The 25,576-nt window shown below is 34.0% G+C and overlaps 1 pseudogene across 1 annotated transcript in view; it reads right to left on the bottom strand.

The window, feature by feature from the left end:
- The window catches only part of LOC149566791 (DUF21 domain-containing protein At1g55930, chloroplastic-like), a 209,986-nt pseudogene that overhangs the window by 72,529 nt on the left and 111,881 nt on the right, over window positions 1-25,576 (bottom strand). The window contains exons 7-11 of the transcript XR_016362297.1: window positions 19,246-19,385; window positions 19,060-19,138; window positions 18,730-18,793; window positions 18,327-18,418; window positions 17,056-17,109 (exon numbers count right to left, since the gene is read on the bottom strand). The product of XR_016362297.1 is annotated as a DUF21 domain-containing protein At1g55930, chloroplastic-like (transcript). The remainder of the gene's footprint in view (window positions 1-17,055; window positions 17,110-18,326; window positions 18,419-18,729; window positions 18,794-19,059; window positions 19,139-19,245; window positions 19,386-25,576) is intronic.

Genomic DNA, 25,576 nt, shown 5'->3' with positions numbered 1-25,576 from the left:
GCAATTATGCATGCATTGGCTAAATTTCAGCAATATTTAGTTGGAGGCAGATTTGTAGTTAGAACTGATCATAACAATTTTATTGAGTCAAAAAGATTTGAATGACAAGCAACAGAAGTAGATCAATAAAATTCAAGCTTATGATTTTGAAATTGAATATGTTAAAGGTAAGAACAATGTGGTTGCTAATGCATTATCCAGAAAACTGGAAATAAATGCTATTTCGGGAGTAACAGCTGATTGTTAATCTTTGTTAACAATAGACTATTCTCAAAATACATTTGCATGCAACATTTTGGATGGGAATATTCAGGATGAAAGATACAAGGTTATAAATGAGATCATTTATTATAAAGATTGAATTTTCCTAGTTCCAAGATCCAAATTGAAATTGAAGATTATGTTGGTACTTGATGATTTACCTTTAGCTGGACATCCTGATTATTTCAAGACTTATAGGTGAATCTATGATCAGTTCACACGGAAAGGGCTAAAAAATGATGTTTTACAATACGTGAAGGAATGTATCACATGTCAGCAAAATTAGGTCGAGCATTCCTATTCAGCCAAACTACTTCAACCTTTAGCCATTCCAGCACAGAAATGGGAAAGTATTTCTATGGATTTCATTACCCGTTTGCCCCAAGTACAAGGTAAGGACTATATTTTTGTTGTGGTGGATAGATTGACGAAATTTGTCCACTTCTTTGCTATCACTACAGACTTCTCCACGGTTCAAGTCGCTGAATTATTTTTCAAGGAAGTGTTCCGTTTACATGGCTTACCAAAGAACATCTTCCATAATAGAGATAGCAGATTTCTGAGCAATTTCTGGGAAGAATTGTTCAAATTAATAGGTAGAGATTTGAACCGTAGCACGAATTACCATCCCTTAACAGATGGGCAAATAGAAATTGTGAACAAATGGGTTGAGGGATATCTTCGCAATTATGTGGTTGGGCATCAAAAAGCTTGGATTTGATGGTTGTACTTACGAGAATATTGTTACAACGCGATTTATCATATGTCTAATGGTATGACTCCATTCAGGGCTTTGTATGGGTATGATGTCCTATCTTTCGTTCATCTTGCTTTTGACAACATTTATGTACCCAAACCTCAAAACTGGCTTCAGAAGAGTCAAGATATTCTAAAGCACTGAAGGATAACTTGCAATTTGCTCAAAATCAACAAAAGATTTATACAGATAGGAAATGCATAGAGCATAGTTTTGAAGAAGGTGAGTTGGTGTATCTCCAGCTACAGCCCTATCGGCAGTCTTCTCTCAAACGCAGTGGTGCTGAGAAGTTGAAACCTCGCTTCAACAAACCCTATCAAATTGTCAAAAAAATTGATACTATCGCTTATGAACTAAATCTTCCAAAGGATAGCCGCATACACAATGTCTTTCATGTTTCCTTCCCTAAGAAGGCATTGGGCAAATAGGTGACACCTTCAGAAGAATTACCACCCTTGGATTTAGAAGGAAAATTGGAAATTGTTCCCCACAAAATTCTATAGGTGCGTGAAAGGCGCTTACGAAATCACTGCATCAAGGAATATTTAATACAATGGAAGAATTTGCCACTTGATGATGCTACATGAGAGAATGAACAGGTACTACAACATCCTAATTTCTAGTTGCTTGTGGGCAAGCAACGTGGGGAAGGGGAGATTTGCAATATCCCTTTAAAATTATCCTTATGAAAAATAAAGTAAACAAAGATTAATTAATCTATGTTAGTCCTAATATTTCATAAACTAATATAAAATAATTAATAATTAAAATTGTTAATTATTGTTAAAAAGAGGTTCCCAATTTCAGTTGCACGTGGGAACGAGTTGTGCCTTTAAATAATCATCAATTTTATTGAATGGAGGCATCGAAGTTTGGTTGGAAGATAAATTGAAGATTGCAAGAAAAGCAATAAGAATAGTTCCTTTCGTTTGAATCATTTTGACCTAGTGGAAGAAGAAGTAAATAATTGTAATTGAGAAGTTTATCGAAGGAGAAGACCAAGGGTTGATAGAGCATTGTTGGAAGGTTCAGGACAACCATCGAAAGGAGATAATTAGTATTTCTGATCAAGATTAATATATTGTCAACATACAGGAATCGTGGCCCTCCATATAATTCACACAGGAGATACACTATCTGAACCGGCAGCCATAGTAATGAAGCATAAACCACCGTCTACTTCTATTAGGTGTCATTCCTTTACCCATAGCGATAGTAGAAGTTCTATCTGATGACGTGCCAATAGAAAGAGTTAGTAGTCAGGAACGGTCAAGCCTTTATCTCTAGTAGCGATTGTTTTCAACGGTGAAAGAAGCAGTCAAGATTAGAAGAGGACAAAGTCTCAGTGTGGACAGCGGTTGGTGGTCTGTGTGTGATACGAATACTCAGGAATCTTCAGCAGGAAGGCCAAAGTGAGACGTGCCAGATTCAGGAATATCCAGGTTCATAAGTATTTATATAGTACAGGCTGTAACAAATTGTTGATAAGATTTATATTGCCAAACAAAAATCATCTTATATTATTTTCAAGTGTCTGTATTAACTTCTTGAAAATCAATTAAGATATTCAATTCAACACTTTTAATATTTGATTAGATGCTTTACAAACTTCCCTTATAATATTCCCAAACAAGAATAAGTTGGAACTTTACAAAAGATACAAGGTTATAAATGAGATTATTTATTATAAAGATAGAATTTTCCTTGTACCAGGATCTAAATTGAAATTGAAGATTATGCAAGCACTTCATGATTTACCTTTGGTAGGACATCCAAGTTATTTTAAAACTTATAGGCAAATGCGTGAACGGTTCACATGGAAAGGGCTAAAAAATGATGTATTATGCTATGTGAAGGAATGTATCACATGCCAGCAAAATAAAACCGAGTATTCCTATCCAGCAAGATTATTTCAGCCTTTACCCATTCCCGAACAAAAATGGGAAAGTATTTCTATGTATTTCATTACTGGCTTGCCCCGAGTATGAGGTAAAGATTATATTTCGTTGTAGTTGATCACTTGACGAAATTTGCACATTTCTTTGCTATCACCACAAAGTTCACTGCGGTTCAAGTTGCTGAATTATTTTTCAAGGAGGTATTCCGTTTACATGGTTTGCCAAAAAATATTATCATTCACAGAGATAGTAGATTTCTAAGCATCTTCTAGGAAGAATTATTCAAACTAATAGGTACAAAATTGAATCACAGCACCAGCTATCATCCGCAAATAGATAGGCAAACATAGATTGTGAACAAATGGGTTGAAGGTTACCTTCACAACTATGTAGTTGGGCATCAAAAAGCATGGATCAAGTGGTTGTATTTAGGAGAATATTGTTACAACCCGACATTACATATGTTTATTGATATCACTGCATTCAAGGCTCTGTATGAATATGACCTGTCTCTTTTGTTGATCTTTCTTTTGACAACAATAAGGTACCTAAAGTTCAGAACTGGCTTCAGGAAAGTTAAGATATTTTGAAAGCACTCAAGGAAAACCTACAATCGGCTCAGAATCAACAAAAACTTTATGCATATAGGAAACATATGGAGTGCAGTTTTGATGAAGGAGAGTTAGTGTATCTCAGGTTATAGCCCTACCAACAATCCTCACTCAAAAGAAGTGGCGCTGAAAAATTGAAGCCTCATTTCTATGAGCCTTATCAGATTGTTTAGAAAATTGGTGCAGTTGCTTATGAATTGGATTTACCAGTAGTTAGTTGTATGTATAATGTTTTTCATGTCTCTTGCCTTAAGAAGGCATTGGGTAAAAACGTAGCAGTATCAATTGAATTATGACCTTTGGATTTAGAGGGAAAATTGAAAAACCTTACTTGAGAAAGTTATGGATGTTCACGAAAGGCATTTGCGTAATCAATCCATCACAAAATATTTGTTACATGGAAGAATTTGCCAATTCATGATGCTACATGGGAAAATGAACAAGTACTACAACACCAAAATTTACAGTTGCTTGTGGGCAAGCAACATGGGGAAGGGGAGATGTGTAATATTCCTTCCAATTTGTCTTTATAAAGACAAATAATATTTATTCAATTAATTATTTTATCTATGGACTTACGTAAAATAATTAATTAAATAAGAAGTTAATACTCCTTGTTTATTTTAATCAGGAGAATAGTTCCTACGAGAGTTAGGAAGTTATCAGGAATTCCATCTGTCTCTTGCGATTTAAATAAGGTTGTTGAATTCAAAGAGGGACATCTCTAAGACATACTCTCACATCCTTCTACACATCCTTTCACCAACGTTTTGTTGGTCTACTGGGTTATACAGACATCATTCTCATCCTTTCGCTAATGTTTTATTGGCCTATTAGATTCATGGCAATCATAGTTCTAGTCAAGTTGATGGAGGTTTAATAAACATTTTATTTAGGGAGAATCATCAGGACTTACAACTCCACCTGAGAAGAATATATGGGTGAAAATGTCCAATTTTATTACCTACGAAATTGAATCCATCATAACCGGAGTTATTTGTCAAAGTGTGGCAACACAACGGAAGTATTAATCCAATGGCCGATATGTATCGAAGAGTGCACCAGTCGTGAAAACAAACAATGACTGGAATCAGTATTCTCCCATCAAAAACAAGTTGATGGAGCACGACAAGTGGCAGGAGAAATACTAGAAGTAATTGTTCGGGATAGTTTCATATCAATGGTAAAGACAAACATCCAAATAAGGAGTCTAGTTAGCAACTGATCACTAATGCAATGTCACAGGTACACAATCATAATATTACTCTAAATTAATTTTTGAAAGAGTAATATCCTGGTATCTTGTCTATGAATTACATATAAAAGTTTGTGATTTCACATTCTTAACCCCGTTCTTTTTCCCCTGGTGCCTGCACTTGAACAGGGTTTTTTGTAAATATTTTTGAAATTAATAAAATGGGCATTTGACTCTTATTTATCAAAAAAAAAATATCATGTGCAAATATTATTTCAAAAAGCAATATTTAACTTAGATGTTGTAAATAAAAACATAAAGTAACTCAAATAAATCGAACTATATAGTTAATAAAGTCACTTAAGTGAAAATTTTAAAAAGCAACTCAACATGAAAATATAACATAAAGTGCTCTATAGTCACTTAAATATAACATAAAGTGAATTTATGTTATATTTTTCAAAAAGTGAATGTCAACATTAAAATATAACATGATATTTTAAATTACGCAATTGCATCTAAAAAGTCCACCTTTTGGGCACTCAAATGGTCATATTTTTTACTACCAAGTCTGATCAACCCCTAAGATATACCGAATTGAAAGAAAAACTAAAAGCAAGGGATTGAACAAAACCAAAAGACCAAAGGCAAACAAACACACTCAAAAACACGAAAAAAGATGTTGAAGGCTTCAAAAATCAAGCATAGGCTTATTAAAATGAAGAATGAAAAGGACTTGACAAAAGCCTTCAATAAAAGGATTCATTATACCAATTAGGGTTGATTGATTGATCAATGTTAGCCAACTAAATAATGAACTAATCTCAGAGAAATGTGAAACTAAGTTGAAAAAATTACGTACTCTTACTTGCATTTTGCAGTGACAAAATGCAGGACAACAATTGACTCTGTCTAGGGAATGTTACTCATTTGTTCTTGGAAACAAAGAGTAACACAAAATCCAGTTCTCTAAGTGCCTTCATCCATTCCATTGGGTTATAGAGTTAGGCGACCAAAAACAAAAACTAATCTAACGTGACTAAAGCAAAGAAAATCTAGTTAAAACAAAATTTGCAAGCGCACTTATTAAAAGCAAAGAAAAACCTATCTAATTAAAACTAGCTGATAATGCAAATTTAGATTAAACCATTTACTAGCTCAACAAAATAGCTACCTTTTTTCAGTAGCTTGCGATACCTTGCATGTTGACAGGTAGCTTCATATTGATGGAACACGAAAAACCAGAGCAATGATGTTAATGCCTGATGTAACACCTCTTGGAAGAGATGGAAACATTCATCTTTTTGAGATGAATCATGTGCATTGCGGCCCCAAGATAAGTCAATGAATTGATAGTGCTCCTCCAAAACTGAACACATTTCTTTTGCTTCTTCAATAGAATTTTCAAGTTCAGGTACATGTGGACTATTTAGCTTTCCGTTGGCCTCCAACCAACCAAGATGTCGAATTGGGCATCCCCTTGATTGAACAAATTCTGGACTCTTCTGGCTACCTGCAACTTGCTTGACTGGTTCATCAATTCACCTCAGGATGATTGAGATGATCCTACTCATGTTTTCAGTAATGACATGCCTGCACTGCATAGATCAACATACTGCTCACAAACTTTTGACTTGGAAAAGTCTTTACTTTTTATGACAAGTTCTTTCTCAAGCTTCAAGGCAAAACATTCATGCAAAGTGTTCCCAAGTTCATGACCTTGAGACACAAATACATCATTTTCAGCTTGATTAGAACTTACTTGCATGTCCCCTTTCATGACATGATTATTTGAACATTGGAAGAAAAAATTTCATTCCTCATCTTTTCATCACTGTCCTTCTAAGACTGCGCACACCAGATGTGAGAGTCGCCAGCTATGTCGTCTTCCTTTTCCTAAAAGAGAATAGCAAGATCACAGCATCGGATGCAAGATGCTTCACTGTTGTCTTCTCTAATGATTCCTCAATTGCAAGCTTCTTTGATGGTGAAAGTTACTTTTGTTGATTCCTAACAATAGAACTGTGAGTAATAGTTGGAAAAGGCCTCCTTTGTACATCTTAATGAGAAATGAAGAACATTCCTTCAACTATTTGCTCTTTGAGGGCCAAGTAATTCATTTGCTAACCTTTGCACTGCAGGATTCGTCCTTGTGTTGGAAGACAATGAATTAGAAGAATAATAACTTTCTTCAAATCCACTTGCTTCAATTCTTATCTTTCCAGCAAGAATAAGATCATCTTCGATGTCAATTGCCAATGTTTGTACAGCTGCAAGAGTAGTTGGTGCTTCTCTCCTTAATAGAAAACTGACTCCAGGAATTTGAGCACTTACAAAGAAACACTTCAAATTTGCAATTGTAGATTGAGCAGCAACTAGAATTCTTCATGTCAATTTGTTGAAATGAGCAACATAATTCATGCATAGGCACGTGAGATGACTTCTTCAACTGACAAAGTTGGACCAACAATGTATGGGCATCTTCAGGAGCCTTGAACCTTTCCTCAAACTTGGCTACGAGAGTAGCCCAGTTTGTGATAGTACATAGTGGTAAATGGTAGAACCAATCAACAGGCACACCTTGGAGAGTTTCCACGAATAATCTTATGGACACATCCTCAAATTCAATAGCATGAACACCACATGCAATGTAGAAAGTGGCAATGTGCTCATCAGGATGTTGTTGTTCATCACCAAAAAACTTGGGAAAGCTCTTTCACGAGCCATCAAGAAGATCATGTAGAGGCAGAACTAGATTCAACAGTCCAAAAACATTTTCCCAAGGACCTTGGGCCATTTACATGTCCTTGATTAATGCTTCAAACAACTTCAAGAAATAAGATTACAATGAATATTTACAGTCAAAAAGGACACGAGAATGCTTCAAATGAAAGCATGAGGCTCTCAAACGTGTGACATGTCCCCAATCAAGTTGCCAAAAATTGTTGGGTGGATATTTTGCAATCGATAGTTTTTTAAAATCCAGTTGCAAAATAGGTAAACCGCCCACAGCGTATGAGACAAAGTCTCTCCTACCTTAAAGGGAAGGCCCCCCCTTCTCACCATTCCTTAGATCAACTCAAGGTAAGCAAAAAGTTGAGAGATTCATAAGGGGTGTTACCAATTTTTTTCCTCCTAACTTTCAGGAAAGAATCCACTTACCCGTGGTGTGAGTAATGGGCAAGATGAAATTTCTAACTACACTTCTATCTAGTAGCTAGAAATGGTGATACTGATAAACCAATACCAACTTAAAGGTTGATATCAATACGATTACTTCCAAAAGTAGATGATCTCTATTCTATAACTTATTTTTAGTTTTAATCTATTCTATAAGAAAAACCTCTACCATTGGGGCACCAAAACTTCCAAAAGTACGGAAATTCTAACTATTTTTTGTGAATTTGAGATGGCAACACAAGCTACAGTCAAAGCTTCTAGTCTATGTATTACTGCAACCACTCTAGTCAAAGTTTTTGCTTCTTTTGCTTCTTAACTCACTATGCTCTATTATTGAACACACAATAATAACATGAATCAAAGACAATAGGCACAAATTACAGTCAACACTTTTAATTTTCTCTATCACAATTGCTTCCAGTCAAAGCTTCGAATCCAATTGTTTCTTTTATTCACTTTTCTGCCAAACTGGTACTACACAATCAAAGTTATGCTTGCACAAGTTTGGTAGAGCTTTCTTGCATACAACAAAAGATGATTTTTACAACAACAGGGCACTCTGTTATGTAGGCATGGGAGTTGAGAAAAAAATGGAGGAAAAAGTGGGAGCAACTCAACCAACTTTGACCAAGTCAAACTAGGTGAGAGAAATTATTGGATTACGTCATAAGGATATGCAATTGAATTGCATGTAATTACATGATTTCATGCAATTCATTCTCTCCTGCTATAAACATAGAAACACTTGAAGAAAAAGTTGACGTTGATTTTGAATGAATCAATCCTGTAGATTGTCGACAAAGGCCTTGTACTTGATGATGCAATCTTGGATGATCACGAGATCAGGAGTTCCTGTATACTGCACCATTGCATTCTCTTTGATGAGTTTCTAGTTGTCATTTGAAAACTTGATGTGATCAAGCTTTTTCTCGTTCAAGTTATGAATTCTCCTTTGTAGACTGCCACATTCTAGAAGCTCTGACACTTTGTAAACCTTCTCGATGGTGTCCGAATGTAAACTGGGAACAACTTTCTATCAGCACCTTTAACTTTCTTTTTTTGAGTAAAGTGCTTGGCGCATTCCCACACGAACTTAGGTTCTCAAGTAACCATTAGGAATATGGAGACCAGACGAATTACTGCTACTTGAGGATCAAAGCATATCTTCTCGACAGGATGTCTTTGTTCTTTGAAGAAGTTGACATATCTTGAAGAGTGCACTGCAACATGAAGATGAAAACATCTTCCAATGAGATTGGATCCATGAAAATTTTGGGATTTGAGTTACAATGATGAATCCATGAGGGATGAGTGTTCAAACTATGGGTTAGATACTTATGAAGCACATATGATGGCTGGAAATGAACCGGAAAGCATATGGATTGGGCAAAAAGGGCCAAAATCAGACTCTCAAGGGTGAATTGCATGTGAACAGAGGATGGCCTTTTGTGGGTATCACCAAGAATGCAAGTTGGGATGCAAATGGATGTGCAAATGGCGACATTAGTGTTTAAAAGTGTGACCTTTTACCAATATCGAATTTTTTAGATGTAATTATATGTAAAGTGATTTACATGTAATTAGGTTCGAAGGATGTAATTACATGTAATTGTGTTTGAAGGATGGAAGTATATGCAAATGCGGATGGAGGATGGATTTACATATAATTGCTCTTGGAATTTAATTGCATATATTGGGAAATGGACGCAATATGCTTTGACATGTGTTAATGAAAAATGGAAAGATGTGATGCATTTGCATTGAAAGGTGAAAAGTGAAAAGGTGTTTTTTGCTCTTGCATTCTTGGGAAAGAATCCTCAACTTTCTTCCAAAGAAGCAAGCAAACAAGAAGCAAAACTACGCACAAAACAAAAACATACCTTTGGTTTTTGACTTGGACATGGCAAATACCAAGACACTCTTATGCAAATTCAAAATTGGAATTTGGGGAAACTCCAAGCACTTGAAAATGAAAGTTATATATATATATATATATATATATTCATCTTATTTAAAGAAGATTTGCAAAATACATGGCATATCTTTGGACAAATGTAGAAGGATGGACCAAAATATGCAATGAAATAGCAAAAGATTGAAAACTTCAACTCACTTGATGATCAAAGAGCCAAATGTGGAAGATTAATAGGTTTGAATGATTGACTTTCCTCCAAATTCAAATCTATAAACAACTCTGAAGACCTTTTCAATGGTTGCAAATGATGGCTTTGTATATGCAAATGCTCAAAAACATGATCTCAAAACTCCAATGTGCAAAACGTTTTTAACAAATACCTTGTTTTCTGGATTTTTTAAGCAAAAACGTGGTCTCTAGAGGCAATAACATGAAACATTATTTTGCAACGGAATGCAAAAACGTGATTTCCAACAGTGATAGCATGGATCACAACTCCAAAACGCCTCCTATTGAACCAAAAACATGAGCTGGAAATGCCAAAATCTAGGCGTTTTTTATAAAAATGTGCCCTAAAAATGCATGTATATTGGTTGCTTTTGACTTCTTAATGCAAAAATGTCTTCCCTAAATGCTAAAACATGGATCCAAATGCAAAACCGTGGCTCCAAAATGCAAAACTATGGATGAAAAACCCAAATTTCTAGGTGTTTTTAGCAAAAACGTGACCTAAAAATGCATGTATCTAAGCAATTTTTGGCTTGCAAATGCAAAATCGTGGCCTCCAATAGCATATACATGTGTTGAAATGCCAAATCACACTCTCTTGGAGCCTTTACATGTTTAAAATCAATGCATTTGTGGAGTTGGAAGACAAATCGCATTCTTGGAGGCCAAACGCATGAACTCATTTGCATGTAAATGGAAAGAGGTGCAAATCGCACTCTTTGAGGCCTTTTGCATATTTAAAAAGCATGTATTTTGGTTATCTAATGCAAATCGCACTCTCCAAGCTTCATCACATATTTTAAAACTTGTAATATGGACAAACAATGCAAATCGCACTCTCCATCCTCCATTACATATTTTAAAAACATGCAATATGTAATATGCATTTGGCAATTTTGGCCATAGAAGACAAAATCATGGACTCTAAATGCATTTCAATGTGACACTTTACATGTAAAATACCATTTTCATACAAACCACATTCTTGGAGGTCTATTACATGTTTTTAGAAAAGTGTCTTTCTAGTGCAAATCGCACTCTTACATGTAAATGGGTTGAAAGTTGCAATTGCACAACTTAAGTGATTAATTAAACATGTGTTCAATTGATTTTTGAGGAAATATCACTTAATTGAGTCAAAATTTTACACTATATAATTAATATATCATATGCAAATATTATTTCAAAAAGCAATATTTAACTTAGATGTTTTAAATAAAACATAAAGTAACTAAAAAATAAATCAAACTATATAGTTAATAAAGTCACTTAAGTGAAAAATTTAAAAAGCAACTCAACATGAAAATATAACATAAAGTGAATTTATGTTATATTTTTCAAAAAGTGAACGTCAACATTAAAATATAACATGATATTTTAAATTACACACTCAAAAACACAAAAAATGAGATTGAAGGCTTCAAAAATCAAGCATAGGTTTATTAAAATGAAAAACAAAAAGGACTTGATGAAAGCCTTTCGTAAAAAGATTTATTACAAATTGGGATAGATTGATTAGTCAATGTTAGCCAATTAAATAATGAGCTAATCTTAGAGAAATGTGAAACTAAGTTGAGAAACTTTCATACCGTTACCTACATTTTGTGGTGACAAAATGCAGGACAACGACCCTAGAAAATTAATTTCAACATATAGAATAGAATAGAATAGAATTTAATAATCAATCAAATAAATAAAATGATAAATGAATAGATAATAATAGATTTTAATATAAGTAAGAAAAAATATATAATAAAATATGACACAACAATGTATAATAATATAATAATATTATAATACATTTTGATTTTATTAAAATACTATAAACAAAATATTATTATCTTAATATAGATAACAATGATTCAAAATTTATTTAATTTTTTTTTTCGGTGAAACTTGTATTTATATTAATAGAACTGGTTCAAAGAGCTCTCGGAGAAAAGACCCAGTAAAGAAAATCTCCAGTCATCGCAAAATACAAAATGGGTGCAAAAACATCCAAAGATGTTTAACATGTTTCATCTTATCCGGGATATCCCCAAAACTAAAATCCCCTATAATATCCTTTACGTGTATTCTCATACAAAAGGAAACACTTTAATAAGCATCCCAACAAGATTTCTCCTAAAATCTCTACTGCCCAATTCAAAGGTTGACGATTACATTTTAATTACAATATATATATAATCTGACCCAAGAATTTTCCTCAAAATCATGTAACTCCTTTTTGTTGCCAATGCTCAATACTGATAGAAGATCGATGATCAAATGTAACAGGTGCCAATAACCAGCTCCAACGTTATGCACAGAGGAAATAAATGAATAGATCATCCAAAAATTGCATAATGGCCATTAATCTGTAACTGAAGAAAACTCAACAGACAGGTGAGATCAAAACAAAACTATAAACATACCATCAATCACTAACTGTGGGACAGGCAGTGACTTGTAAATTTTAAAACAAACTTTTTCGAATAGTTAAGAATTATAATAGGCAGTAAAACCAAATAAGGGCGGGCATAAATCTTATTGAATATTTTAGAAACTTTCTAAAGAGATGATATCCAAAAGTTTAGAGTGTGAGTGAGGTAAAAAAAGGTGATACTAAGGGATCAATAATAATATCATCAGCACCCAAATTTGCCAGCCCATCAGCAAGCAAATTTCCTTCCCTATATGTATGTGATATGTAACATTCAGGAATGCTATCAAGAATAGACCAAACTTTCTGAAGCACATAATGGATTGACCTATTGAATATACGACGGTTAATACAAGCATTAATGATAATTGCAGAGTCACCTTTGACATGTAAAGATGCAATTTTTAATGACTTTGCCATGATTAAACCATTAAGAAGAGCTAACGCTTCCACCATGTTATTGGTACTCGGTTGAATCGGAGAAGCCTTCGCTGCAAAAATGTTACCTTTATAGTCCCTGATGACCATGCCTATTCCAGCTTTACCCGGATTACCACAGGATGCACCATCAAAGTTTAACTTAAACTGGCCTAATCCATTTGATTTGTGCTCTAATTGTGGCAGTTTTTGAGGGAACACAATTTATCTATTAATGATATGTTATAAGATAATTATATATTATAATGCATAATAAACATTATTAAAACAATAATAAAAAATAATTAATATCAAAGGGCCTATATCATTGTCGTGACCCTCTAAAGGGATATAGTCAGCCACTTATATAAGGGGTTGCACAACAGCGATAAAAAGCAGAAGTGGACGGTCAGATACAAGGAGATACTACAGAATCACATTAGCACATACTTACATATATTGTCACGATATATTTCAGATTGATACTAGATGCCGTATTCATACGCAGTCATCATTTGCTGGGAACAATTAATATATGCCACAATAACATAGAGATTTATATATGCCAAGCAATTGTTATATAGATTTATATATTCACTCAAGGAGGAAAATAAACAAAATAGATTATTCCTTTCATTACTTTGATCAACAGAAAGGACAACCCATCTCCTACCAATACTGACTCAGACACCTAATGATGAAACAATATAAGAATATTTCTACAATCACATATCTAAAATAATTGTTTGAATGTGTAGATTAGTAAATCAGTCCCATTCCAAAATCATTCACCAATATTACAGATCCTAATGATACCTGTTGGTCCAGCAATAGTATGTTGCAATGAATAAATATATCAACTATATAATATCCTCTGGAATATAGAATAAGGATTGTCTGCAAGTTTAGAGGTCATCTGAAGGATGATTGAAGACCATACACCACCTGTTGACAAAAGGAAAGTGTTCTCACTGACTATTACTCTATTAAGAAGCGGAGCATACATATATAGATCATAGGATATATCTTTTATTTCTATCGCATATCCTCTGTAGACTAACTCAAGCCAGGAAACAACATATTGGGTTTGGATGCTTCATGGAAAATGATAAAAATTAGAGCAATACAAGCCATACTTCCCTATACATAGCTCTATATTAGACACAGAAGACAATAGATCAGTCAACTAGTATTATATTGTCATCTCACAAGAAGAATGTAAGATAAACTATCAAATTGACCAAAAGGATCATTAATATAATATAACATCATTCTGCCCACATCACATGAGATTATATCTGAAAAGCAGAACGTGGTCACAAGCATAATTCATGTAGTTATATGTGAAGACTGGAATGGCAAATAAAAAGACCTGGCATCACACCTGAACTTATTCTTCATATCATGCAAACAAAAGAATAATAACATATGAAGTGTGATTTGGATTGACATTGGAAAGTTCATGTTGTGTCTGCACGAAATACATGGAATTCCCTGCAAAAGTCATATATAGATTCAACAAATTCTTTGAAGCTGAAATATATCTTGACACAATCTAAAATTGTCAACAGATGGGTAAAGAAGAGATATTCATCAGGTATTGGACAGTGATCAGACTAGTGAAGAAAAGACTTACATCATCCAAGTTAGAAAGAGATTAGATTTAAGGAAAGTATAAATAAGAAGATACTTATACAAGAAAGCATATAACCCCTTTCTTGATTGGACCTTCTCAAATGAGTAAGTGCCTAAGCGGTAGTATTTAGATGCAAGCACATCAATTTAAATCAGAGATGACACCATTGAATGCATGCGAGGAAAGTATGTATCAGTCACATCATCAACACTGTTGTTGCAATAAGAATATCACTGTCCCTATTTCCTGGTATAGCCAACAAGGGGACACCACAATGGCATCGGTTTGAGGAATTTCTTAGTTGGACGAACATTTCTTGGTCAGAGTTAGGTTGATTAATGAAATTTCAAGCTTGGAGGAAGGAATATTCATATAATATATTACACTTACAAATTTTCCTTTCTTAGCTTTATTAATATATATAATGTCAGGATGTTTGAGGGTAGTTTCAGATCTCTAGGAGTTATGATGGACATTCTAGATTTTGGAAGATCCTAAAAAATTTCAGACTTGGTCAAATCTCCGTCATCAACACGCCTCCATCAATGCTCTTTTTGATAGTTTTCCATACATGTTTCAAGATAAATTTGGTATTGGAACAAGAATTTTCAAAAACTATTCACAATTTTGAATGCAATTCCTTGTTTTCAAATCTAGACTTTTTGCCACTTTTCATGCTTTTTCATGCAATACCTAGATGAACTTGAAGTTGAAAACAAAATTTTTACAATTGGGCACAACTTTGACCTTTCTAAAATAGAAATTTCAAAAAAAATAACACAACATTCTAAACTTATGTTTTTTTAAGTAAACAAAAAAGCTGGGGCTTTGAAATGCCAAAAATGAAACTTTCGAAAAATGTAAGAAAGCAAAAAATGCAACATTGCCTTGAAAGTAGGAGCTGTCAGAATTGACCTTAAGCAATGTCAATCTTCATCCCTTGGCCCATTCAAAAACCCATAGTAACGAGACTTGCCTGACTGGTCTGGCTGACTCGGCTGACTCGGCTGATTTTCAATTTTAGTTTTTAAAATTTTCTTAACACATCAAAAATTTACCTTTGTACTTAAGTAATCAATGTATGTAATCAAATTACCTTCTATTTCATGATGTTATTGTCTTTAAGCTTTATTCAATAATGGGTGCATGAAATGTTCTTTGAATACTCAAAAATCTCTAAATTTCAAGGGTTTTGTCACTTTGTTGAGTCACTGGCGAGTCCGAGCCGAGTCACGAGTCAAGTTACCCTTGCCAAGTCAGGGCCGGGTCCGGTCCGAGTCTTGCTACTTTGCAAAAACCTCTGACACTAGAATACTCATTTAATCATGTTTTCTTCCTTTTATTTTCTAATGTCACTCCAAAACTAGGAATAAGCTCCTAAACTTCACAATAACAAGAGGACAGAGACTAAAACAAAAAAACTTAAATAAAACCATAAAAACTGTTAAAAAGCAAAAATATTGGGGGTCACCATTTTCAATGGAGCAATGTGTGATTACATCACTACAGGTCCCTTCCACAAGGGTCAAGTGGCATAGGTAGCCAACTATTTGGTTATACCCCTTGTCTTTAAAACAACATTTTTTACCTTAGAATTAGAATTCTAATTGGGTACATGGGTACGACACATGCGACAAATTGGTGGTTAGGTATGTTTAGAACTTTAGATACACGTAGAAAAATATATATAAAATCACACACACATACATATAATTAAATACTAAAACTTAAATATATAGGTTGCAGATATATTTAACAATGTTGTGTAAGTAAAAAAGTTTTCATTTATAGTTGTAATTTCTAACTTTTATATTTTATTTAATATATAATTTTATTGTATATTTTTTACAAACAATATACTAATATAGTATATAATAACTTAATTTTTAAAACTGTTCCATAGTATTGATCATTAAACTATTTCAAATATATTAAATCTATAATAAATATAAATTCAAATATGTGTGGGAAATTAAGACTCTGGCCAACTAAATAGGAATAGATGTCTGTCTCACTGGCTCATCTATCATATGGAAGGCTATAGATGCTTTTTCTGATAGATGTGAGGGATGCACACCTCAATGGATTTTGTGAGCATACCTCCCGAATCGCTCATGAACCTATGGTCCTACCAATGGCTTTCCTAGACTTACCGAACACAAATGAAGAATTTTATAGAGTCACTTATTGTGCTTCCTGTCTAGTTTTCAATTAATATAAAATAATACAAACAAAAATGTCATGAAATGATTAAAATATTGTATTTCATTAATGTTAAATGCTCATACAAATCCTTCAGCAACTTATTAAACAATACTAACTGACACTTAGTGAAGAACTTGTAAACCTTCAATACACCAGACAGAGCATTTATGACTCTGGATGATACATCTGTCTATCAAAATATAATCTACCAGTGAAAACAAGGTGCCTAGATGTTTAAAATTACATGTCTCAGTGGGGAAAAACTAAACAAATCCAGCTTTCTATCAAACAATATCATTATGGGATAATAAAAAATAACTGAGCACGAACCTTTGAATCGCTTTCTTCAAAGATTTCTTCAACAACGTCCTCCAATGTTACTATCTGCAAAAATTGATACATTAGCACAAAGTTTAAATCTATATTTTACATGATCATTTTAAGAATAATATTCTATGGGCCGACGACTGGAACTATCATAGAATACAAATAGTATTCAAGATTTATCCAGAATATGAAATACATAAATTGCAAAGGATATGACAGCATCTATTAGTGCATTCAAGTGAACAATAAAACATTCACCACCTTGAGAAGATGAGATTCATTGACAAGCATTTCAGACCCAAGAAAATGGTCTAGTTTGATGTTTATAAACAAAAATAATCTCCATGTGTGAAAAAATCACTCTTAAACCAGATTACAGAGAGCCAGATAATAACACCCTACCAGTGAATTGCACAGAGCCAGCAAGCACAGTTGGATTCAACTTTAAAATATTATCAAAAGGATACGCATCCCCTAACCAAGATCAGAAAAGATTTATTTATTTGGATTTCACTCAACTAAATATTTACAAACATCTACAGGAGTGCTTAGTAGATGTTAACAGACATCACTTCAAATTTAGCACTCTTTCCATTATGCATTAATTGAAATTTTAAATATTTCAAGAGTTCAAGATATCAAACCAGTCTATAATACTTTAGAAAAGCAATGAATCATATAATACTTAAAATAATCAAATGTCATAAGAATAAATGAGTAAATTTTCATATAATAGCTTTGTTCCTCACAGTCAGATTTCTATCCTGCATTGTTTGGCTAGAGTTCAGATTTTGTTAATATTCTTATACCAATGGGCCATATTTCTGTTTCGACACAACATGAAACTCTAAACACAGGTAGACTAATTTTTAAATTTTATCTACTAATGGAAACCAAATTTACACTTGAATTGAACTACATAGACGCTTTTTAAAGTTTAAATCATATAATGTTGAAAATAAGTGAAAATAAATTCGGCACAGCCACATCCCATTTATGCCTAATTAAAATATCGCCATGCACAGAAATACATAAATGTATCCCTAACTCATATAAATTCTCAGATAGCTCTTCATATTGCACCAATCTAAGTACTTACTACTAAGAGGAAATTGATGGGACAGTACCTAGAATTTTCTGTTAAGTACAGCCAAGTTGATAACAGAGTTAGTAATGACCTTTTAAGAGTCGCACTTTTCTATGCCTGATAACTGACTACAAAATGCACTTGTATAAAAGCTATTCATGAAAAAAAAAATTTGTTAGCATCTTACTCCTATTGTTCCACCATATTCATTGAGAACAACTGCCATGTGAACCTTCCTTATCCTGAACTCCCTCAGTAATCTCCAAATTGACATGGAATCTGAAAAGAAAATACATTAATCTTGTCAAAACTCAGAAGCCATATGCAACCTTGCAATACACCATATAGACAGCCCTCAGTGTTCTGTCCTGAAAGCAGTATGGATATGAAACCAAAATTTACAAGAATTTTGGTTGTTATAGCTCATCATTTTGATACTGGCCACTCTAATACATTAATAAAAAAAATTAAATTTACAATTTAAGGTGCATTACAAATTCAGATCTCATTGCTTTCTCTAGAGTCTATACACCTCTAATGAACAGGAAATCCAATACACAACTTGATAATCCATAACCAAGGGCATATACCAGGAACAAAATAAGCAGGCTTGTGAGCAAGGTGACCAACTGTTAACCTCTCCAACAGCTCTGTCTACACACAAGATAAGGCATTTGCAGAATGTCATCACTAGAGGTCACTCAGTGTATAAGCATACACAATTTGCAGCAAATAAACACTACTTGGCATTTTAAACCAAATTTCAAAAGCCTCTCCAAGAACCATATCAAAATAGAAACCCCCAAAACCATCTTGTAAAACTTTGCAGGATTGCTAAAGACTAACTTTACCACAGAAGTTATTTTGCACCAATATGTCCCCCAGTCATCGGATACTGTGTACTGGTAAGTGTTACATACCTGTTCAACATAATCCAGCAAGTCCATTGCATATGCAATCCCAACAATGTTATCAATACGGAGTTCAAAAACAGGCACCCTAGAGATTAAGAGTGAGCAGCACACTGGTGTGAGTGCATTTCTCATAACAGAAAAGAAGCATTGAGAGTATAGATTGCATCCAGATTACAAAGTAAAGACCAGAACCTGGAATATTGGTATTTTAACCAAAGGTCACGAAAATCCATCAGTGTAGCTCCAGCATCAATAGCAACTACATCTATTAAAGGAGTCATTACCTTTCTTACATCAGTTCCCTTGAAATCTAAAACATTCTCAATCATATCCTGTAAAAATAAAAAGAATATTATCAGTATACTCTTTAACACTATATTTATTCGAACATGCAGCTATAAGCATACTTTGCCAATGCCCATTACCAATCTTGTTATACATAAATTCAGTCTAAACAATGCCTTGGGCACATCTCATAACAATTTTAAGCCTACATGGTCACTACCCCCTGGTGCATTTCCTGATGCATATGTTCTTAGAGTTTGACATATCTTGACAATTCTTTCCGTCTCATGCATTTGCAGCTTGCAGTCAGAATCAAGGCCATTTTCACCAAGGTTGCATGGACATATATATGTGTACTGATATGGCTATTTTTCAACCCCATTAATATGGATATGGCTGGACACAACAATTACACACACACACACACGATTCTCAACGAGTTATATTTATTGCTTTAATTTGAAAAACAAATAGTTAATTACTTTCACATTTAAGGATGAATTAATATTAACTCAATATAATTGGAAAAAAATTTGAGAATTAAATATTAATAGAAATAGTAATTACAGCCAAAGGTGTAGCAGGGTCTCAAAATGTTAGCGAGGAAGATCCAAAAGAAAATGAATATAACTTAGATACCCAACCAGATGAAGACACAAACAAAATTCCATTGGAGTTATAACTTAGAAGCCATATATAATACGATGGATATAAACAATCCAACCATCGATGGCACTCAAACTGGAATAGAAATAGTAGAAGATTACTCAAACCAAGAAAAACAATTGCGAATAGCATAAAATAACCTCTCAGGAGAAGTGGAAAATATGAACGAAACAAAAGCTACAGAGGATATTGGAACTTCAGATACCTTAGGAATTGCAAAGATTTATGAAGAAAGCTCCTAACTATGGTAAATCTTCGAGAAGGAGAGGTAGAAAATCATTGGTGGTATTAAGATTAAAAGATGGGATGGCTGAAAACCAGAAGAAACTAGCTTTTGTTAACAATGGGAAGGGGAAGTGCCTTCCCTCTGCATCAAGAAGGTAACATCATGGAATGTTAGGGGCTTAAATGCCCCTAAAAATCAGTGCTTACTAAAGCGCTATTTAAAACTTATGGAATCAGACTAATCTTAATTCAGGAATCAAAACTATCAACAGAAGAATCAGATAAACTTTATAAAAAAATTGGTTTGTGGCAATGTGAGGTCATTCAAGCAAGAGAAGCACTGGGAGGACTATTAGCTCTACGGGATCCTAGGACAGTCAGCTTTGAAATCCACATCTAAAACAACAAATGGATGGGTGGATCCATTAAAAGCACAAATAATAATCTTAAATTCTTTCTTATCAACATCTATGCTCCAATTCAGAACAGTGGAAAGAAAACAGTACGGGAAGAAATAGAGACTCTTTTCAATCAGCTAGGAAATAGCTATTATTATTGGGGGAGATTTTAATGCTCCTATAAGCAGAGACGAAAAAAAAGGTTGAGTATTGTACGAACCCCAATCTCTACTTGATTTTAGGCACTGGGTGTTCTCTAACAACATGTTTGATATACATTTTCAGAATAGTATTTTTACATGGAGCAATAAGAGGGACGGTGCAAATTTCACAGTGGAAAAACTAGATAGATTTCTTTATAGAGGTGACATGGGTGAGTTTAACTTCATGCTCAAGGCTTCAATTCTAAACTTAAGGGGAACAGATCACCTACCGATAAGATTGGAAATAGTAGAAGAAAACAAACCTTTAAAATGTCTATTCATATTCGAAAAAATGTGGTTTCTAGACAACAAACTACCATCATAGTTGGAAGAATGGTGGAAGGAAATAAGTCTTGAAGGATCAAAATTGTATCGCTTTGTGTCAGAGATTAAGCAATCAAGGAAAAATAGTTGGAATGGAACACAACCACTTTGAAAAACATATTTGAGAAAAAAGGTAAAAAGGAATTAGAGGAACTAGAAGAAAAAAATATGAAGGGAGGGATGAAGTTCGAAAGTTACTCTAAAGAAAAACAGTTGATACACAGACCTGAAGACCTATTATCAAAAGAAGAGGTGTACTTGAGGCAAAACTTTTGAGAACTATGACTGACAGAAGGAAATAGGAACTCTAAATTCTTCCATAACAGCACTAGAGTAAGAAGAGGGATTAACTGAATAACTCAGATTAAAAATGATAAAGACTAAATTAAGGATGATCCTAAGGAAGTGAGAAGAATCATAGGAGAATTTTTCATATCTGCATATAACCAATCAGACAGTCCGGACTTGTTAGCGCAAAATAGAATGCTCAGAAACATCCCCAAAATTACAAATGAAGTGGACAAGAAATTTCTCAATTAAGGGTTTACATCAGAAGAAATCAAGAATGCTCTTTTCAACCTCCACCAAGATAAAGCTTCAGGATTGGATGGCTTCCAAGCAATTTTTTTTCAAAAGTGCGAGACCTTTCTTGGTTTTGAACTTTGGGAAGCTATTGACAACACAAGAAAATCAGATCATATTCTAACAGAAATTAATAACACATATTTGGCTTTAATCCAAAAAAAGAATAAGGTTGAAGAACCAGGTGAGTTCTGATCAATAGCTTTATGCAATACAGTTTATAAAGTATTATCTAAGGCCCTTGCCAATGGATTTAAAACTCTACTAGGCAAAATAATTTTGGAAAAGCAACTGGCTTTGTTTGGGGTGGATCTATCTTTGATGGGATTATCATAATTCAGGAACTAGTTCATTCTGTGCAATAAGTGAAGGAACCTTGCATGATTATCAAACTTGATATTTTAAAGCATATGATAGGGTAGACTGGAGATTTTTATGCAAATGTTTGGAAACATTTGGCTTTTCCAAGAGATGGATTAATCTAATTTACAAATGTTTATCAACACCAAAAATTTCAGTACTCATAAATGGAACACCAGAAGGATACTTTGAGATATCCCGCGGGTTGAGACAAGGAGACTCTCTCTCCTTTCCTATTTGTGATTATGGCAGAAGCCTTTGGAAGGAGTATTACTTCAGCATGTAGGGAAGGAGTGATTTTCAGGTATAAAGATAACTTAAGGAGTGGAAAATATAACCCATCAGCAATTTGCTGATTAAATTATTCTACCTAGCAAGAGCAGTATTTTTGTTTTTGATCAATAAGAGGCATGTGCCCATTTTTATTAATTCAGAAATATTTAGAATGTACCTAGCAAGAGCAGTATTAGCGAAGCTATAAGTTTTAATGAAATTTTAATGGAATACCAAAGAGCCTCAGGCCAAAAGGTAAATGCAAATAAATCAAAAATATTCTTCCTTAATATCAAAGAACAAACAGTGATGAAGATTAGCAAATTTCTAGGATTCAGGATTGGAAACTTTTCATGCTGTTATTTAGGCATTCCTATATAAAAAGGTATAAAAGTGTCTTAAGTCTTGGAATCATATTTTAGATGAAATAGATCAAAAAATGGACAGCTGGAAAGGTAAGTGGCTCACAAAGGCAGGTAGAGCAACGAGTTCTATCTGCTCTCCCCTCTTACCAAATGTCTTGCCTTCCATTATCCAGCAAGACCAAACACTTGATAGAAAAGAAATTCAAAGATTTCTTCTGGCAAGGAGCAGACGATAAAAGGAAATTAGCTCTCACCAAATGGAAGAATATTTGCCAAGCTAGGAAACATGGAGGATTAGGCATCAAAAATATGCAAAATCAGAACTCAGCACTAGGGACAAAAATAGTCTATAAATTGCATAAGGATAGCAAAAGTAAATGGACCAGAATCCTCTTCAATAAGTATCTAGAACCAGAGGTTGATATTAGTATCTTTGAAACTAGAAACCCTTCGAAGGGATCCAGGGTTTGGAACTTCATCTTGAGATGCAGAGACTTTATTTCAGAGCATCTCACATGGGATATAGGCATAGGAGACTCTGCGCTTTTCTGAGAAGACTCTTGGAGTGGACATTCCAGTATTGATATAACCTTTACCAATAAAAGAAGAATTGAAATTCTGAAATAACTTTGGGGCTCAAAGGTCTGTGATTATATAATGGAAAAATTTAGATAATGCCCCTCTATTGGAGGTGGTAAAATAAGAATTGTTAGATATATTTTAAACTAGAATTATAAACTCAAAAGACAAACAAGATAAACTAATTTGGAGTAAATCAAAAAACGGAGAATACATGGTTAAAGAAGGATATAGGTGGATTGACAAAGATAGGGTAGTTCAAAACAAAGATCTCCCTTTTCACCTGTGTTGGAATAAGAAATGCCTGCCGAAGGCAGGCATGTTCCTTTGGGCAGCCTTGCAGGAAAGGATTCTTACAGCATGTTGGTTTCAAAAATTAAGATTTGAAGGACCATCAAGGTATCCACTCTATGAGCGCAATGAAGAAAGTATTAATCATTTACTTTGGGAATGCAATTATGCACAAAAATGTTGGCAATGGCTAAATGAAAATTTAGGATGGCAATCAGCCTCTGCGGAAATTTTGATCAATGACCTAAAGTATTGGCCTAATCATAAACATAATGACACCTATGGACTACTATGGGACATATCCCCGTCCATTGTAGCTTGCGAAGTTTGGAAAGAAAGAAACAAGAGAATCTTCCAAGAGAAAAGGAGAAATGTGGGAAGTATAATTTCAAAAATTTAAGGAAGCATAACTGAAGTACCTAACAATAGAGTTAGGAACATAAATCATTTTGAAGGTTCTTTCAGTATTTGGGATGACAAAATTCGGAAAAAAGATATCCAAGCTGATAGTCCCAAGTTGCTATTGTAAAGGAGGAGATACTAGCAAAGAGGCTAGAAAAGTCTGCAAATGGCTACCCCCTGAAATAGATTGGTTTAAACTAAATTTCAATGAAGCCTCAAGAGGCAACTCAGGAGTTGCATAAAAAGGTGGTATAATCCACGATCACAATGGTAAAGGCATCCTTAGATATGCAAAGCCAATACGAATCTCATCAAATAATGCAGCTATAGTAGAAGCTACCTTAGAAGGAATCAAAAAATGTCTGGAATTAAATATCCAAAATTTAGCAATAGAAGGAAGTTCACAAGTAATCATCAATGCTATTAGAAAAGGTTAAACTTCTAACTAGATCCTCAACTTTATAATTATTCAAATTTGTGAATTAATTAAACTTTTCAACATTTTAGCATTTCCCATCGAGAAGGTAATAGATTAGCCGACTCATTAGCTAATAGCGGTGCTAATGGGGAGTCAATTTCAAAATACCCATCAAGAAGTATAAATTTTATAGGAGTATCAAGCTATCCAAAGTATATTGGAAGCATTTAAAGTTAGCTTTACAATCTTGCTTTTTTGTCTTCTTGGTTTAAAGTAATAATATTTTGTCTCGTATTTTCTATGTATCTTGAGGCAATCCAATTGTATTCATGTAAATGTCAAATAAGTTGTAACAACATATTGATTTCTCTATGATAATATGAGATCATATAAGCTAAATGGGGTGAGTTTTTGTACTAAACAAGGCATAAGTTAGGTATCATCTAAAGTGGGGGATTAGTGTAAGCCATCAAAATAGGTAAATCTTTTTTAGAGTTATATTAGTTTTATTGACTATCATATGTATATACTATAAACTAACAATGGATCTTAGCCAAGACTATGCGCAGGATAATAAAACTCTCGGATATAGATCGAGTATCAATCATCTTTAAGCAGAAGGAGCTTGTCCTAGGATTAAGCTATATTTGGTTTTGGGTATTCTCTAGTGTTGTAAGGAAGGGTATGCCCTCCTAAGACCTCCAAATAGTGGGGCAGTTGTACATATTTGGAGAAACACTTATCAAAATTGTAAATATAGGACTACCTGCCTCGAAAATCTCATGTTATGAGGCCAATGTACCTTCTTAGTGTAAAAGACGAGATTGTCCCAAGCTAAACCAGGGGTTTTCTTCCCCGTCCTTTTTCCCCCAGTGCTTGGACTTTGCACAAGGACAAAAATAATGTAAATTTTGAAATTATTAATAATAGGCTTATGTCGTTTATTGATCAACAAAACAAAGGTGTAGCAAAAGCTATGGCCAGGAAGTTGTGCCAAAGACTCTTTAAGCACAAGTTTCTAGGTGAAAATAACGCAGTCTTAGACAATGCAGGTGGACAAAACATGATTCCAATGCCCCAATTATAGTATCTTGGGCCAGTATGGTGTTTCAAGGGTGTGGTTAAGAGGTTCCCCCTCATTATTACTGTAGA

Source organism: Cupressus sempervirens, chromosome 3 (genome assembly GCF_028749045.1).
Source record: "Cupressus sempervirens isolate cs-2001-9-10 chromosome 3, ASM2874904v1, whole genome shotgun sequence".
Lineage (NCBI taxonomy): Eukaryota > Viridiplantae > Streptophyta > Pinopsida > Cupressales > Cupressaceae > Cupressus > Cupressus sempervirens.
The sequence above is the reverse complement of the archived record's forward strand: the minus strand, read 5'-3'. Positions and strand labels throughout refer to the sequence as shown.